Source organism: Podarcis vaucheri (genome assembly GCF_965113315.1).
Source record: "Podarcis vaucheri genome assembly, chromosome: 6".
NCBI classification, from domain to species: Eukaryota; Metazoa; Chordata; class Lepidosauria; order Squamata; family Lacertidae; genus Podarcis; species Podarcis vaucheri.
This window is the reverse complement of record NC_138764.1, coordinates 9,224,059-9,239,649: the sequence shown is the minus strand read 5'-3', so window position 1 is coordinate 9,239,649 and position 15,591 is coordinate 9,224,059. Positions and strand designations below refer to the sequence as shown.

At 43.8% G+C, this 15,591-nt stretch overlaps 1 protein-coding gene across 2 annotated transcripts in view; it reads left to right on the top strand.

Annotated features, from left to right (window-relative positions):
* Positions 1 to 15,591, top strand: part of ASTN1 (astrotactin 1) — a 219,908-nt gene that overhangs the window by 35,693 nt on the left and 168,624 nt on the right. The gene's annotated exons all lie outside the window — the stretch shown is intronic.

Genomic DNA, 15,591 nt, shown 5'->3' with positions numbered 1-15,591 from the left:
AGGCTGATCAAATTTGGGACTATAGGTGAAAATTTCCCTTAATTTCCCTGTGCTGCATTCCACGTATGTCACTTCCCACCATCTAGTCTGGCCCTCAGTAAATTCATTGGGGTGTGTCTGTTGTTGTTCCTAAGTCTGCGTGCAGATGATGGCAGACTGGCTGTTTCTGCACTCACATTTTGGGCAATGGCATGTAAGTGCTGACAGCAGACGACACACGTCTCCTTAGTATGTGGGCATATGGCAATGCTATACACCTTCAGAGCATGAACCAATGAGATTACTGCAGTAATTTGATTCAGGTTATGGGAACTGGCTGGCTCATAATCAAAGTTCATTGAGTGCTTTCGATACAACCTTTAATTTGCGACAAAGCCAGGAATGGAACATAGCTGCCCTATCTTATAGGTCGCTATCTTATCTCCCAGAGGCCATGGCAGCAATTTAAGTGAGTCCTATTTGTGCCTACAAATAGTTGTCATTGCCCGATAGCCGACATAATGGCACAAACATGATGAAAATCTTTAAGAATCTAGAGACTAATAGAGCCCAAATTATGCCAGAGGAACTTGATAGCTTTTTTAAAAAACTGATTGAATTACTAAATGAGCAGGACTGATGGAAAGCAACAGCTGTATCTGGATTTCAGTAAGCGCTCTGAAATAATGGCTTGCAAAATCTTATTAAGGAAATTAATTGAACTTGGCTTGGACCAAGGCGCCTTTTGCATGAATTGAAAGCTGGCTAAGCGACTACAAAAGAGCACACAAGTGTTTGAATTGTGGGAAGGATGTGGATAGGGAACTCGACATTATAGCCACTAGCCCCATCTTTCCCTTGCTTCGTGAAATTATGGCCAGCCTGAAGCCTTCTCTAAAGACTAGCTAGAAGGCCTGTCACATAACGTAAGGTGTGTGTGGGTTGTCTCAAACACACAACCACACACCTGCACCTTGTGCACCAAAAGGTTCCTTGCAGGAACTGAGGCCTGAGCCTCACTGGAAACACCTGTGCTCTTTCATAAGTACCTCCTGGCCATTCCCAGTAGACTTTCCAGTTGGATTATGGCCTAAATAAGTCCGCTGTTCTCTGGTCCTGCTGCTGTGTCTTAAACAGCAGCCCAAAATGCAAAACAAGTGAAGAGTTCCCCACTGCTTTATCTCCATGCTTAATTTCTGCTTCCCATTCTTAAAAGAGGGGGCGCAATGCCAACTTTTTGGGGGTTTTTCTTCTTCTTAAATGGAAGCACGCATTCTGCCCTTGATATCTGGTTTCTCCTAGTATTGTGGGTGCAATAGTGTTGCCACAAGCCTGCTGGGTCTAAAATTAGCCATGGCAGCTGTGCCTGTGTTGGGTTGGCACATGGAGGCTTCTTGCTAATCCTTCTGCTTTGCCTGTCTGCTCCACCTTCTGGCATGTGGAGCAGCTGAGCTCATAGTGTGGGTGGGGAGAGCTTCTGACATTTAGTCAGAGAGAGGCTGCTCCCTCACGGAGTGGAGTTTTTCTTGCAAAATGCCTTTTAAAATCACAATACTAGCATTGGCCAAGGTATGAGAAAGTTCTTCTGCTCTCCAGCTGAGGAAACTGACCGAACTGGTAGAGATTGAACATGGTAGTGAATGCTTTGAAAGTGATGAGGGAGGGAGAAGGAATGAGAGTGTTTTTCTTTCTGAGTAGTTTTGGCCATGGATGGTTAACAGAAAGCAGTTTTTCAAGGCTCCTGGAAACCTTACCCAGTTATAATCAAGGCCTGGCAATCATTTTGTCCATATTTTCACTTGTAGGGGAAATAAGTTATTTTTTGTAGGTTTGTTTGGATAGGATTTCATTCATCTGTACGTGTGTGCATGCGAGAAAAAAATTCTATGTATATGGTTATGTTTTCTATGTATTATTTTCTATCTAATGGCTGAGATGTGCTTATCTTATCGCCATTGGACACAGTGAAGTTGTCTTCCTGAATGAATGAATGAATGAATGAATGTTTATTATTATGGCTAAACAGCCAGCATACAAAAACCAGAATTTCAGTATAATTTTTACATGAACATTAAAACAGTCAGTGTAGAATTTAGCAATCAATATACTAATTAAATAGACTTAAAATATGTATGCAAGGAAATATAAACTCCATTAAAAGTTTTTTTAAAAAAATAAACAATTTGACTGTGAGCTGTGTCAATTTATGACTGTTTGTGGAGCTGTATAATCTTTTGCTGTCTTTGACTTATGGCTACTGCACAAAATCTAGCTACATTTCTGGTGGCATAAGGATTCCAGTCAGACAAGAGGACTGTTGTCCCTGGTACTTTTCATGCAAGCAGGGTTATGAGACTGGCTCTGATATCTGAATAAAATCTGCGGTGGAACAGAACATGCCCCATGGTTTCAATTTGACCAGTCTTACAAGGGTGGATCTGCTCATCGTGGGGAGTCTTTCTGTATCTGCCTTCCAGTAGTGCAGATGGCAAGACATTGAATTTGGCTTGCGTAAATGCCTTTCTAAATTTGGAGGTGGTCAAGTTTGTCAAAATATTGGGAAGTGCTGGTGCCATTCTATTGAAATTAGGCCTGCTTCCAGTTGTATTATTGCCTTTGGGACACAACTGGGTACCAAAAATATGGCTGTTCAAAATTTATTTTGCACACCCTCTAAAGGGTATATTGATACAACTGAGAATCTTTGCTGTAAAGACTCGGAGAGCCAAAGGGATGAATTGTCCTCCACTTTTGAAGAAGAATGAGAGAAGTGAATGAATGAATGAATGAATCGATTTATTTCAGTCACTGACCAGAGTGGAATGAGAGAAGTGCCTTTAAGCTTCTCTATATATATTTGCAATAGCATTTTTCAGTTGTGACTCCCATGTGCCTGATGACTGATATAACATTCCTAGATATCTACAGCAGGTTACTTGTTCTATTTTGTGGTTGTTTATTAGCCATCGGTATTTCATCCTTTTCCTGGAGAACACAATAATCTTAGGTTTTGACATAGTTAATTTGTAATGATTCATTTTTTGCAATAGCTCTCCAAGGCTCTCAACAATTGCCTCAAGCGCACTTTCGACAAAGACAAAAGTACTACATTGTCTGCATATAATAATATTAGCAGGGATTTGTTTGACAGTCTAGGGTAGTGAGTGTGTTCTGCTGGTAAGCTTCCTAGGAGAGAATTTATATAAAAACTGAAGAGAGTAGGGGCAAGGACGCATCCCTGTTTCCCTCCATTGACAGCAGGGTGGAGCATGATAGATGACCTTTGCTATTACATCTCACCTGCAATCGAGTGTTTTCATAAAGGCAATAAAGGACTACCTAGATTTGTTTCTTCAAGCTTGTCCCACAGTCTCTGTCTTGGTATAAGATCAAAAGCAGATTTAAAATAAACAAAGGCTTCATAAAGTGCACCTCCAACTGGGGTTGTGTATTTCTCAGCCCAGTGCTGTAGGACAAGCCTGTGATACACCTGTGGAACGATCTTTCCTGAAGCCCGCCTGCTCATCATTTAGAATTTTTTCTTACTCAAGCCCATAGCCACATCCATCTGTTCTCTCTAAATAAACATGTCTCTAAATCAGTGGTGGGCATGTTGCATGGGATGTGTGAGAGAACAGAGTCCCACTTCCAGTGCAGACTTACGTTTATCTGCAGCCCCATCCCAAATCCCCTACTGCTCATTGGGGGAGTGAATGCTTAAACCACCCTCAATGCTTCTCAACCGAGTGACATGGAACAGCTGAACAGTGTGGGAATGAAGGCTGCAGTCATACTCTTTTTCTCTGCTGCTGAGCTGTTTGGCGGGAAGAGACATCACACCATGTAAAATTAGACAGCGGGTTGCATGTGGCTTGTGGTCAGCAGGCTACCCACCATTGATTTAGAGACAAACGTCTTTTTTTATACAGAGAGAATATGCCAATTGAACAGATAATGTACAAAAACCTGTCAAGATATGCACATTCACCAAGGAGATTATTATGCATATTGACCAGGAAATGTCACAATTCTCTCTTCATGCACAGATTATGTGCACATTTCCAGTGAATGTGCACAGTGGCCAGTTTTTATGCATATTAAGCCACTCAACTTGCATTGCCTGTTATATAGTATGTAAGATGTTGAGCCTTAAAAATCTGAACGTTTGAAAGCCATGCAATAAATCAGATTAAAAGTTAAAGTAATAATAATTTTTAAGAAGTCTTATCTAAAGCATCCATGACAGATGACCACCCAACCGTTGCTCCCTCCAAGGAAGGAGAGTTCACAAACTCCTGAGGGAGACCATTCCACTGTTAATCTAGATAAAACCAGGGTTATTAATACATAATTGCATGCAGTCTGATGTCTATTTTGAAAATTCGTGTAATGTTCTAATATCATTATTGAATCAGTCCTCCAAAAAAAAAAAAAGAAGAAGGGCAGTGCCAAAGAATGCTCCAACTACCGCACAATTGCACTCATTTCACACGCTAGCAAGGTTATGCTTAAAATTCTACAAGGAAGGCTCAAGCAGTATGTGGACCGAGAACTCCCAGAAGTGCAAGCTGGATTTCGAAGGGGCAGAGGAACCAGAGACCAAATTGCAAACATTCGCTAGATTATGGAGAAAGCTAGAGAGTTCCAGGAAGACATCTACATCTGCTTCATTGACTATGCAAAAGCCTTTGACTGTGTCGACCACAGCAAACTATGGCAAGTTCTTAAAGAAATGGGAGTGCCTGATCACCTCATCTGTCTCCTGCGAAATCTCTATGTGGGACAAGAAGCTACAGTTAGAACTGGATATGGAACAACTGATTGGTTCAAAATTGGGATAGGAGTACGGCAAGGCTGAATATTGTCTCCCTGCTTATTTAACTTATATGCAGAACTCATCATGCGAAAGGCTGGGCTGGATGAATCCCTAGCTGGAATTAAGATGGCTGGAAGAAATATCAACAACCACAGATAGTAGTGATGTATGGAACTGAGAGCTGGACCATAAAAAATGTTGATTGCCGAAGAATTGATGCTTTTGAATTATGGTGCTGGAAGAGACTCTTGAGAGTCCCATGGACTGCAAGAAGATCAAACCTATCCATTCTTAAAGAAATCAGACCTGAGTGCTCACTGGAAGGACAGATCCTGAAGCTGAGGCTCCAATACTTTGGCCACCTCATGAGAAGAGAAGACTCCCTGGAAAAGACCCTGATGTTGGGGAAGATGGAGGGCACAAGGAGAAGGGGACGACAGAGGATGAGATGGTTGGACAGTGTTCTCGAAGCTACCAGCGTGAGTTTGACCAAACTGCGGGAGGCAGTGGAAGACAGAAGTGCCTGGCGTGCTCTGGTCCAGGGGGTCACGAAGAGTCGGACACGACTAAACAACAACAACAAAATAAGGGCAACTCCCTACTGCAGCATTTCAGGCATAGCTGTTAACTTTTCTCTTTTCTTGAGAGGAATCCTATTCGGAATAAAGGAATTTCCCTTTAAAAAAGGGAAAAGTTGACAGCTATGATTTCAGGCACTCTGACTTGTTGGGGAGGCTTCCATAAGTTTATTTCCTCATCCCAGGTTAGCTAATTTCTTCCTGGTGATTACCACCCACCACCCAATGCTTCCTTTGCAAAACAAAGCCATGGTTTATTCCTGACTGACTCTGTTAGAAAGTCCATGTGTAAACTGAGATTTTTTTCTTCACTAGTCCGTTACCGTGGCAACCCAGTTCCTATTCTGTTTCGGCTATGTCAACGGGGCCCTGGAGATGATATTGGTGACCTACAAAAAAGAGAGGGTATCCAATAGTTAGAGTATCCAATATTTTTGATTATCTGGAAAGAGCGTATGTGTGAAGAAACCAGAGCGCCCAAAAAAAGAATCCTCATTTCTCTTTGCAGCTGCCAACAAAATGTGAAAGATCAGACACAGATTTCTCCTTGTTTCTTGCATTTATGGACAGCACATTTTTATAGATGCTCTTGTGGATAAAAAGATGAGGAGGCTACTTGTTCCAATTATTGTGTGGACTGCCCTCTGTTGGGTTAGGTACCTGTTTGTGCCAAACTGGTAACAGCAGCTACAAAACAAACAGTTTCTTCAATAAGAATTTATGTGCATCTTCCCTTACCCTAGCTTTATACTCTGAATACCTTTCTAAGCTGCAAAATTGCTTCATTTTCATGGATTATCTAGATTCTCCAACACATGTTTAGTAGACAAAACTCAGGGACTATTCTGCATACAGTGGTGCCCCGCAAGACGAACGCCTCGCAAGACGGAAAACCTGCTAGACGAAAGGGTTTTCCGTTTTGGAGGCGCTTCGCAAAACAAATTTCCCTATGGGCTTCCTTCGCAAGATGAAAGCCCATAGGGAAATCTCCGGGACAGCGGGGAAGCGCAGCGCGTCTTCCCCACTGTCCTCAGACCTCCTCCGAAGGCTGGCGGTGGGGCGGAAAGCCCTTCTCCCCGCGCCAGCCTTCGGAAGGCTCCTCCGAAGGCTGGCGGTGGGGCGGAAAGCCCTTCTCCCCGCACCAGCCTTCGGAAGGCTCCTCCGAAGGCTGGCGGTGGGGAGAAAAGCCCTTCTCCCCGCGCCAGCCTTCGGAAGGCTGCTCCGAAGGCTGGCGGTGGGGCGGAAAGCCCTTCTCCCCGCGCCAGCCTTCGGATGGCTGTCCTGAAGACTTGCGGTGGGAGGAGGGTTTTCCTTCCCACCGCCAACATTCAGAATGCTGTTCTGAATGTTGGTGGTGGGGAGGAAAAACCCTCCTCCCACCGCAAGCCCCGGGAACAGAGGAGAAGCGCTGCGCCCCTTCCCCTCTGTTCCCGTACCTGTCCTGAAGGCTTGCGGTGGGGAGAAAAGCCCTTCTCCGCACCGCCAGCCTGGCAAGCGGTTTCCATAGGAACGCATTAATTGATTTTCAATGCATTCCTATGGGAAACCGTGCTTCGCAAGACGAAAAACTCGCAAGAAGAAAAAACTTGCGGAACGAATTAATTTCGTCTTGCGAGGCACCACTGTATTACATGCTAGCCACAGATATTTCCCCTTCTTGTTTCTTGTGTAACTTGTATTGTAGTTCCCCCTGCAATTGGCAGTTTCTTTCATCCCTTCTCCCTGCTTCTTTTACATTTACTTCTTCCTCCTATAACAGATTCCCTCTTGTATCCCCATTAAATATTGCAATCTTTCACCTCTCTCATTTTCTCCCCTGACCCTTTCCCCTCAGAAGAGAGAAGAGAAAGTCCTCTTGTCTCTGATCACCTTTACTCAGTTCCACATTCTTTCCTGTTCACCCACAGGAATGGTGAACGTTGGTGTTGGTGTGTGAAGTGAAGGGACAAGAAGATGCAGCTCTGAGCATCTCTCCTTTTTATGCCAGTCAGTGCACCCTTTGTTCCTCCTTTCCACCATTATTTCTCTTTCTTTTATCACAGTCACTCTATTCATCCATGGTCTCTTTTCTCTCCCTTCTTCTCTTTCCTTCACTCCAACTTGGGATGCTACAGCCTCACTTTCTAACCAACTCCCAAACTGCAAGCACCAGGATTGATTTATGAGGAACGGCTAAGGGAGCTGGGCATGTTTAGCCTGGAGAAGAGGAGGTTAAGGGGTGATATGATAGCCATGTTCAAATATATAAAAGGATGTCACATAGAGGAGGGAGAAAGGTTGTTTTCTGCTGCTCCAGAGAAGCAGACACGGAGCAGTGGATCCAAACTACACGAAAGAAGATTCCACCTAAACATTAGAAAGAACTTCCTGACAGTAAGAGCTGTTTGACAGTGGAATTTGCTGCCAAGGAGTGTGGTGGAGTCTCCTACTTTGGAGGTCTTTAAGCAGAGGCTTGACAACCATATGTCAGGAGTGCTCTGATGGTGTTTCCTGCTTGGCAGGGGGTTGGACTCGATGGCCCTTGCGGTCTCTTCCAACTCTATGATTCTAGGATGTTGGTTCCATTCTAACTAAAATCATATGGGAACAGCCAGGAGGTAGGACCCCCAACTGAGGAAGCGGCAGGCTCACCTGAAAGTGGACGGAGGTCCCTGGTCCATTGTTTGAGAAGTGGTGCCTTGGACAAAGCACTAACTCTGATACAGCACTATTGTGGGATGGATGTGATAACCCCTTAAGCTCCTTGGCAGAAGGGTAGGATACACCTGTGATAAATAGGTACAGGAAGTCCTCTGTTGTGGTGATAAGCTTTGTGGTGGATCCAAGTAAGAACCCAACACAAATCCTACAAATTAGTGGGAAGGATCCACATAACTTTAGTTATGAAGAACCCAAGCTAACCAAATATTCTACACTGAAGTTATTTATCCCCAGAGTTTGTGAGGGACCCTGATCCTATAGATTGGAAAAGGACTTTATTTGAGCTGTTTCTCACCAAGGCTCTGCCCTGGAACCTGTTTTTCAGCAGCAGAACTTAGTCTTGAAACATATGAAGGAATAAGAAAACAAAAATTTCTTCAAGCATATTCGAGTGTGTTTCTTGTTCACCACTGAGTGACCACAGCTCTCTTAATCAAATCTGGGGTTAAAAGAGTGAGTCTTGTAGCTTTGAAGATCAGGTCTCCATGCACACTTGAACTTAGTTCAGGGAAGGAAGGAAGGAAGGAAGGAAGGAAGGAAGGAAGGAAGGAAGGAAGGAAGGGCGAGCTGCTTGGAATTCTGCTTCTGAAATATCAGTTTAGCACAACTCTCCAGGGAGGTTGTATTAAATTGGCTTGGTTAAATCAATTTAAAGCTTTCATCTTTGGACTAAATTGATGGTATGACTATTGCTGCACCAACTGTGCAGAAGAGAAAAGGGGGGGGAGGGAAATCAAGGATTGTTGACACTCTTAGCATTAATTAAAACAAGTCACTGTTGTGTGTAGGAGATTTTAGGATAGGTTGGCATTCTGGGAGTGCATTCCAGGTTGGACATTGAGTCCACAATCATGGTACTTAAGAGTGGACTCACGCTTTTCTTCAACATTTTGAAGGGCTAATTTTCATTAGGGGTTAGCAATACGCTGTTTTAAATTCAGGTATGAGTATTTGTGTGTGATTATTATTTCAGACTAATAGAGAGAGATTTAAATTTATTTGGCTATTGGCCACAACAGAATACACATTTGCAGCAAGGAATTAAAACAGTAAAAAGTTAAAGCTAGGATACAACATAATGGGTGGTAATAATATAATCAAATAAAACTCAACGGAAGGCAAACTGTGTCAAAGGTTTGTTATTATGATAAAAGTTAATTATTATAATTTTGTATTATATTTACTATTATAAAGTGCCCCTAAATACTAGGTGCTCACAGAGGTTTTTTTAAAAAGGCGCTCTTTCTACCACACACAAATATTCCTTCTCTCTGCCCATTCACAGCACATTCTCACACGTATGCCCCCATTTCCACTACTCAGATGCAGTAGTGATTTGAGCCCTTCTGTACTTGTCATTCATACTGCTGTCTGGAAGACATTGAGTATTCACACACATAATCTAACAGTTGACCAACACTATGTTCATGATACTTAATGCTTTCTCTTCCAAACCTAAAACTGAACCTTTCAACAGTGTGCAATCCCATCTGTCCCTTGGAATTTAGGTTCTGACATTCCTTTACGTTTCTAAGAAGCTGGAATTGGGACGCTTCTGAACATTCACTTTTGCTCATTTTGGGGGAAGAAAATCCTGTAGTGCTTTTGAGAAGCAACAAAATACCCCCCACAAAAAGAGCTTCTGTTTCTTGAACTTGCTGCTTTCTGTAGCACTTTCCTCATCAATAGGGAAAGAGAGGATATCATGACATTACGTAACCAGTCCAATGTGGCCGTCAGTATTGTGACTTCTATAGAAGGTAGATTTAAGTAAATCTTTTTCAGTAGATTAATGGATGGATGGATGGATGCATGCTTCTGAGGCAAATGACCAGTGGACATGAGTGGACAGTGCTTGGTTGTATTAAATTGGCTTGGTTTAAAGCACCCGTCTTTGGGCTAAATGGATGGCATGACTAAATTGGTGCCATGACTATTGCTGCACCGACTGTGCAGAAGAGAGAAGAAATAAAAGCCATTGTACACAAATTTTGCTATGGGGACAAAAGCCTGTACTGCCACCACCCTTCCTGATTGTGAACTTCAATCAGGTGCCCCCTCTTATTCCCTTTCAAAACACGCCACCTTCCAAAGAGGCCTCACACCTGCCTTCAAAGTAATAATCATCATAAGTTGCAGCCCCCTCTCCATTCTCCAGGCAGTATGTATATCTCCCCTCCTCTCAAGCTCCTTCCCCAGGTGGCTCACCCAAACACAGAGGTTGTTGGAGAGCTAGTGGCACCCAGGGGGGCTGGCCAGAGCTGTAGTTGCTCCTCTCATCCTCCTGTGGCTGTGGCAGCAACCTAGGCTCTTCCCAGTGCTCAGCAGCGGTGGTAGATGCCCAGCTGAGGAACAGTAGCAGCCTCCCAAGCTGTGTCACCCTGGCCTCCAACCCCTGCATCTGATTTGGAACGGGTCTGATTAAAATGCCTTAATCTTCTGGCTATCCAGAAGGAATCCATTCTTTCAATCAGGTCCTGCTGAAGTGCTCCCACCAATGTTGTTAAAAGTGCAAGAGAGCCAAGAGGTCTCTGTGAAGTCTGTGGCTGCCAGATCTGTCCTTGCCAGTGGCGTAGCGTGGGGGGTGCCAGGGGTGCCGGCCGCACCGGGCGCAACATCGGGGGGGCGCGCTCGCTGCCTCCGGAGTCGCCGAAGAGCCTCGGGCGCAGGCTGTAGCGGAGCCGCATGTCTCGCGGAACCGCCGAGCTGTGCGCGCGTCCGGGCTGAAGGCGCCCGGCAGGCAGCGGCTCTCAGCGCTCACCGCGGAGGACGCGCCAGGCAGCCCCTCTTCACAGCCCCGCCTCCGCCGGTGCTGCTGCAGCTGCTGGGCAGTTGCATTTTCCTCGCCTCTCTACCCCCCTCCTCCTCCGGGCAAGCGGCGTCGTTTGGGCGGCAGCGCCAGCGGCAACTCGCGGGTTAGGGGGGGCACAAATTACTTGCCTTGCCCCGGGTTAGGGGGCGCAAATTACTTGCGTTGCCCCGGGTGCTGAGAACTCACGCTACGCTGCTGGTCCTTGCTACCCCTTTCTTCAATCTACTGAATGACATTGTGGGCTTCTAGAAACAGTCAGAGCTGAGCTTAAGGCTTTAGAAGCTGCTGATCTGAATCCCAGAGGTGTAAAATTTCTGGAAACTTTTTATCCATGGGGTGTGTGGAATCCCCCATTTATTTTGATGGAAATTTGAAAGGAAAGGAAAACCCTGGGTTTTTGGTTGTTTTTTTTTAAGCACCCTTTATAGATTGAAAATCGGTTTGTTACTTTAGGAGCATAAGATATATTATGTATAACTGAGTTTGCCATAAAATTGTCATGTTTGGTATATTGAGAATACTCAGGCAATAATTACAAATAGAATTTGCTTTTAATTTTTGTTGTTACAAATGGAGCTACAAGATGCTGAACTTACAAATAACTTAGCATATCTTTGGCTGTGCCAGTTTATGAGGAGCAAAAACACGCACAATAAAAACAGAAGTAACCATCATCATTAGAGTAAAACAGATTATTACGTATTCTGAAAATTGTTGTGCCTGCTCCAGTCCTCCTCTGTCAAGCAGGCATAAAATACTAATTTCCATAAAAAGAGCTGAGAAACAGGGTAGTGAACCAAGACTCAATGGATGCTACGTGAAATTTAATCAGTCTGTTTCTCAACTGTCACTTTCAGGTTCCTGCTTCTTCATATTTGTTGTCATATTTATCAATATCATATTTACTTCTGAAAACTGAAGGTTTTCGAAACAAAGTGTGCACTGTTCTGCTATCTGGTACTGATAGGAGTTGTAGTCCAGAACATCTGGAGAGGGTGAAGGCTGAAATACGTATTGAACCATACATTTAAACCTATGTTTTGAGATATTTCTTTTTTAAATTGCAGATTAACATGGTGGAAACAGAAAGGTACAGAATGATGGGTGTCCCTTTCACATGTCAAGTGGCACAGACCAGAAATGCAAATCCTTTTATAGAACCCAAGCAATGGTGGTTCTTAGGCCACATTAATTTAATCTGCAGCAAAAGAATGTGAATTTGTGCTCATATACCAAGTCTCAGGTGCCATCACCTTGCTCTCACAGGACCTTTGCATTTGGCCCTTTTGTGTGTTGACAACTGACAGCTAAAGCATCTGAAGGCTGTGATTTTACACTCGCCATCTGCTGGGGAGACTCATCGCAGTGACACAAGTCAGTTTCACTTTGTGGCTGATGAGTGTCAGCCTTCATTTTGATAAGAGTGGGAATGAGGAGCAAACTGGAGAGGCAGATGCCTCGTGTCACGTCAGAGGGAAGTGGTAGCAAACAAAGGAAGCAGGAGGGTAAAGGAAACTTTCAGGGATCTGGCTCATTATTATCCATCATTATAAGCTGGTAGTGGCATTCCTCCTTTGCAAAGTAGTTTCCCTTCCCCTCTTTCCTGAACTAAATATTTGGAAGCCACCAGAAACACACACACACACACACACACACAAAATACATCCAAGTGATGTTCACTCAAGTCCATTTCACTTGAGCAGGCTTGTTTGTTCTTCATAACTCAGAGCTTCTTCTTCTTCTTCTTCTTCTTCTTCTTCTTCTTCTTCTTCTTCTTCTTCCCAAACAACAACTTAAACAGCATTGTAGGTAAACTGCCCTGGTTATTATTATTTTATTTATTTATTAAATTGGTATACTGCCCTTCATCTGAAGATCTCAGAGCACTTCACAGCACTCAAATACAAAATAAAATCACAAAATATACAATAAAAACAGGAACAAAAACAAAGCAAACCCACAATCCCCCTACAAACACATTTAAAACTATATAGTTCCAAGTGATACCCCTGTTCTATACATTTGAGTTCAATATGGAAGCAGATCAGCCTAAGATTACAGGGCTCAGTTCTTAATATGATGAATTCATATTCTTCTTCTTGATCTGATCTTGCAAATTAGGACACTATCATTATTTATTACCCCCTGTTGCAAATTGAGGCTGGGGGAAACAAGAAAAGAAGCTAAGAGAAAGGTCTAAGGTGCCCAGATGAGTCTAGAAGCAAGAGCTGAACCTTGAACCTTCTGTTTCATAACCTGAGTATCTTACAATACAATATCGTGCATATACAGCTTGGTGAGGAAACATGGTGCCGTTGAACCAAAATTTGTGAATCAGAATGGACAGGAGCCCACTTCTTTCAGCAATGATCCTTGATTAGCTACAATGGTTTGTACGGCCAGTATAAGAAATGCCGTTCTCTCTAGTGGGACTTTGTGCCCTTTGTGACAACAGGGCACAGGTAAATTTCACTATCATACTGTGATCACTGCCTGCCTGGAATTACGCAAGTAGGAAAGAAATCAGATGAGTGATGGATGGGCAACCCAACACAAGTAGCAGTAAGGGCTTGCGGAACATTATTTCCTTCCTAGGATCAGTCCTTGCAAGGCAAAAATGTAACCTAAGGAGCATTGACTCAAGCAAAGATATGCACATGGGCATGCAAAAGAGAAAGGGAACATACTCATATGTATCTTGGTGCTTGCTGCCCATTGATTCGGCTATTCTGATGTTTTACAAAAAAATATTTTTACGGTCACCTTGTTTAGTCATTTCCTGTGTCTTTCAGCATGTTGCTCCCAAGTTTTCTCTGTGTACAGCAGTTGTACAAAAGTTGCACAGGTGTGTCCAGAAGACTCTGGAGGCCTCTAGATTGCTCCTTGCTCACCTTGAAAAACAAGAACAATCCCAGCCAGATGCATAGGACAGGGAAGGGAGTGTGGAGAGTTCTTTTTAGCAGCTGTTGTTTGTACCACTAGCATACTTTCTGTCAATCCCTTTCGAAGCATCATTAATTCCCAGCACAAAACCTGAGTAAGCCACACACACACACCCCTTCTGCAGACTTGTGGTGTCCAGACTTCATGGTCATCGGGTTTGGAACTAAACTAAATGACAATGAATACTTGCATCATTTTGCTGTAAAATTTGAGTTTGTGCTCTGAGTACAGAAAGACAATGATTAAAATCTGGGGTACAACCCAGTGGAAAGTTACCTTGCACAAATCCCCTTTGACTTGGTCAGGAGCTGTGTAAAACAAAGAAGGAGAGGGGTTTGGGAGAGTGAAACAGCCTTATGCCAACTGCTGATTTTCTGCATGGTCAAGACTGCCCATCTCAAGAACAAGTACAGTAGTACCTCAGTTTACAAACTTAATCTGTTCTGGAAGTCCGTTCTTAAACCAAAACCGTTCTTAAACCAAGGAGCGCTTTCCCTAATGAGGCCTCCTGCCACCGGTGCCCTTCCACCATTCGGATTCCGTTCTTAGACCGATGTAAAGTTTGCAAACTGGGACACTACTTCCCGGAGTACTTTGCGGTACTACTGTATTCATTATTTCTTTAAAATCCACAGTAATAATGGTACAATTTAGAACAAAAAATGTAGTGGCATAACAGCACCGTAGAACTACAGAAGATAATCCTGAAAGCAGAATTTAGCAAAATAAATGGGCCTTACACACACCCTCCCCAAAGAAACATCAGAGAAGGAGTTTTTGTCATCTCTTTAGGACAAAGTTTTCACAAATTCAGGGCAGTTGTTGGAAGGTTCTGTTTGTGGTCTTCCCTGCTCAAGCTTATTCCACAGATGGCATGGACAGTAAGGTTTGCTGAGCCTCCCAACTGGTGTGTGGGTTCATAAGGGGAGAAGGGGTCCTTAAAGCAAGAGTGTCCCAGGCCATGCAAGGAAAGGTTAAAACCAACACCTTAACTTGGGCTATGAAGCAAATTGGCAATCAGTGTAGCTGGTGCAAAACAGACTGAATATGTGTCTGCTGATCAGTACCTCTTGTGCAGGAGTATTCTTTCCTAGCTGAAGCTTTGAAATCATCTTCAAGAGCAGCCCCAGATGAAGCGCATTGAAGCTATCAAATCTAGAAGGTACAGAAGCATAGTGCAGCATGGCAAAGTCTGACTTACATTATTATTGGCTAGAGAAGGAAAAAGACACCCCTGGCAACAACTCTGGCTTCTCAAGGAGCAGTGCCAGATCAAGGAGCACTTTTTGCTGCTCATACAAGGTCACATAGACCCCATTAGTCACAGACAAACTAATCTGCTCCAGACCAGTATGGTGTCACTTAAATTCATAATAATCTGGTTCAGAATATGAGCCTTAAAAAAACGGTAAGGCAAAGGACCCCTGACAGTGAAGTCCAGTCACAGACAACTCTGGGGTTGTGGTGCTCATCTTGCTTTACAGGCTAAGGGAGCAGGCATTTGTCCACAGACAGTTTTTCCAGGTCATGTGGCCAGCATGACTAAGCCACTTCTGGCGAAACCAGAGCAGCGCACGGAAATGCTGTTTACCTTCCCGCCGGGGCAGTACCTATTTATCTACTTGCACTTTGATGTGCTTTTGAACTGCTAGGTTGGCAGGAGCTGGGACCGAGCAACAGGAGCTCACCCTGTCATGGGGATTCGAACCGCCAACCTTCCAATCGGCAAGCCCAAGAGGCTCAGTGATTTAGACCACAGTGCC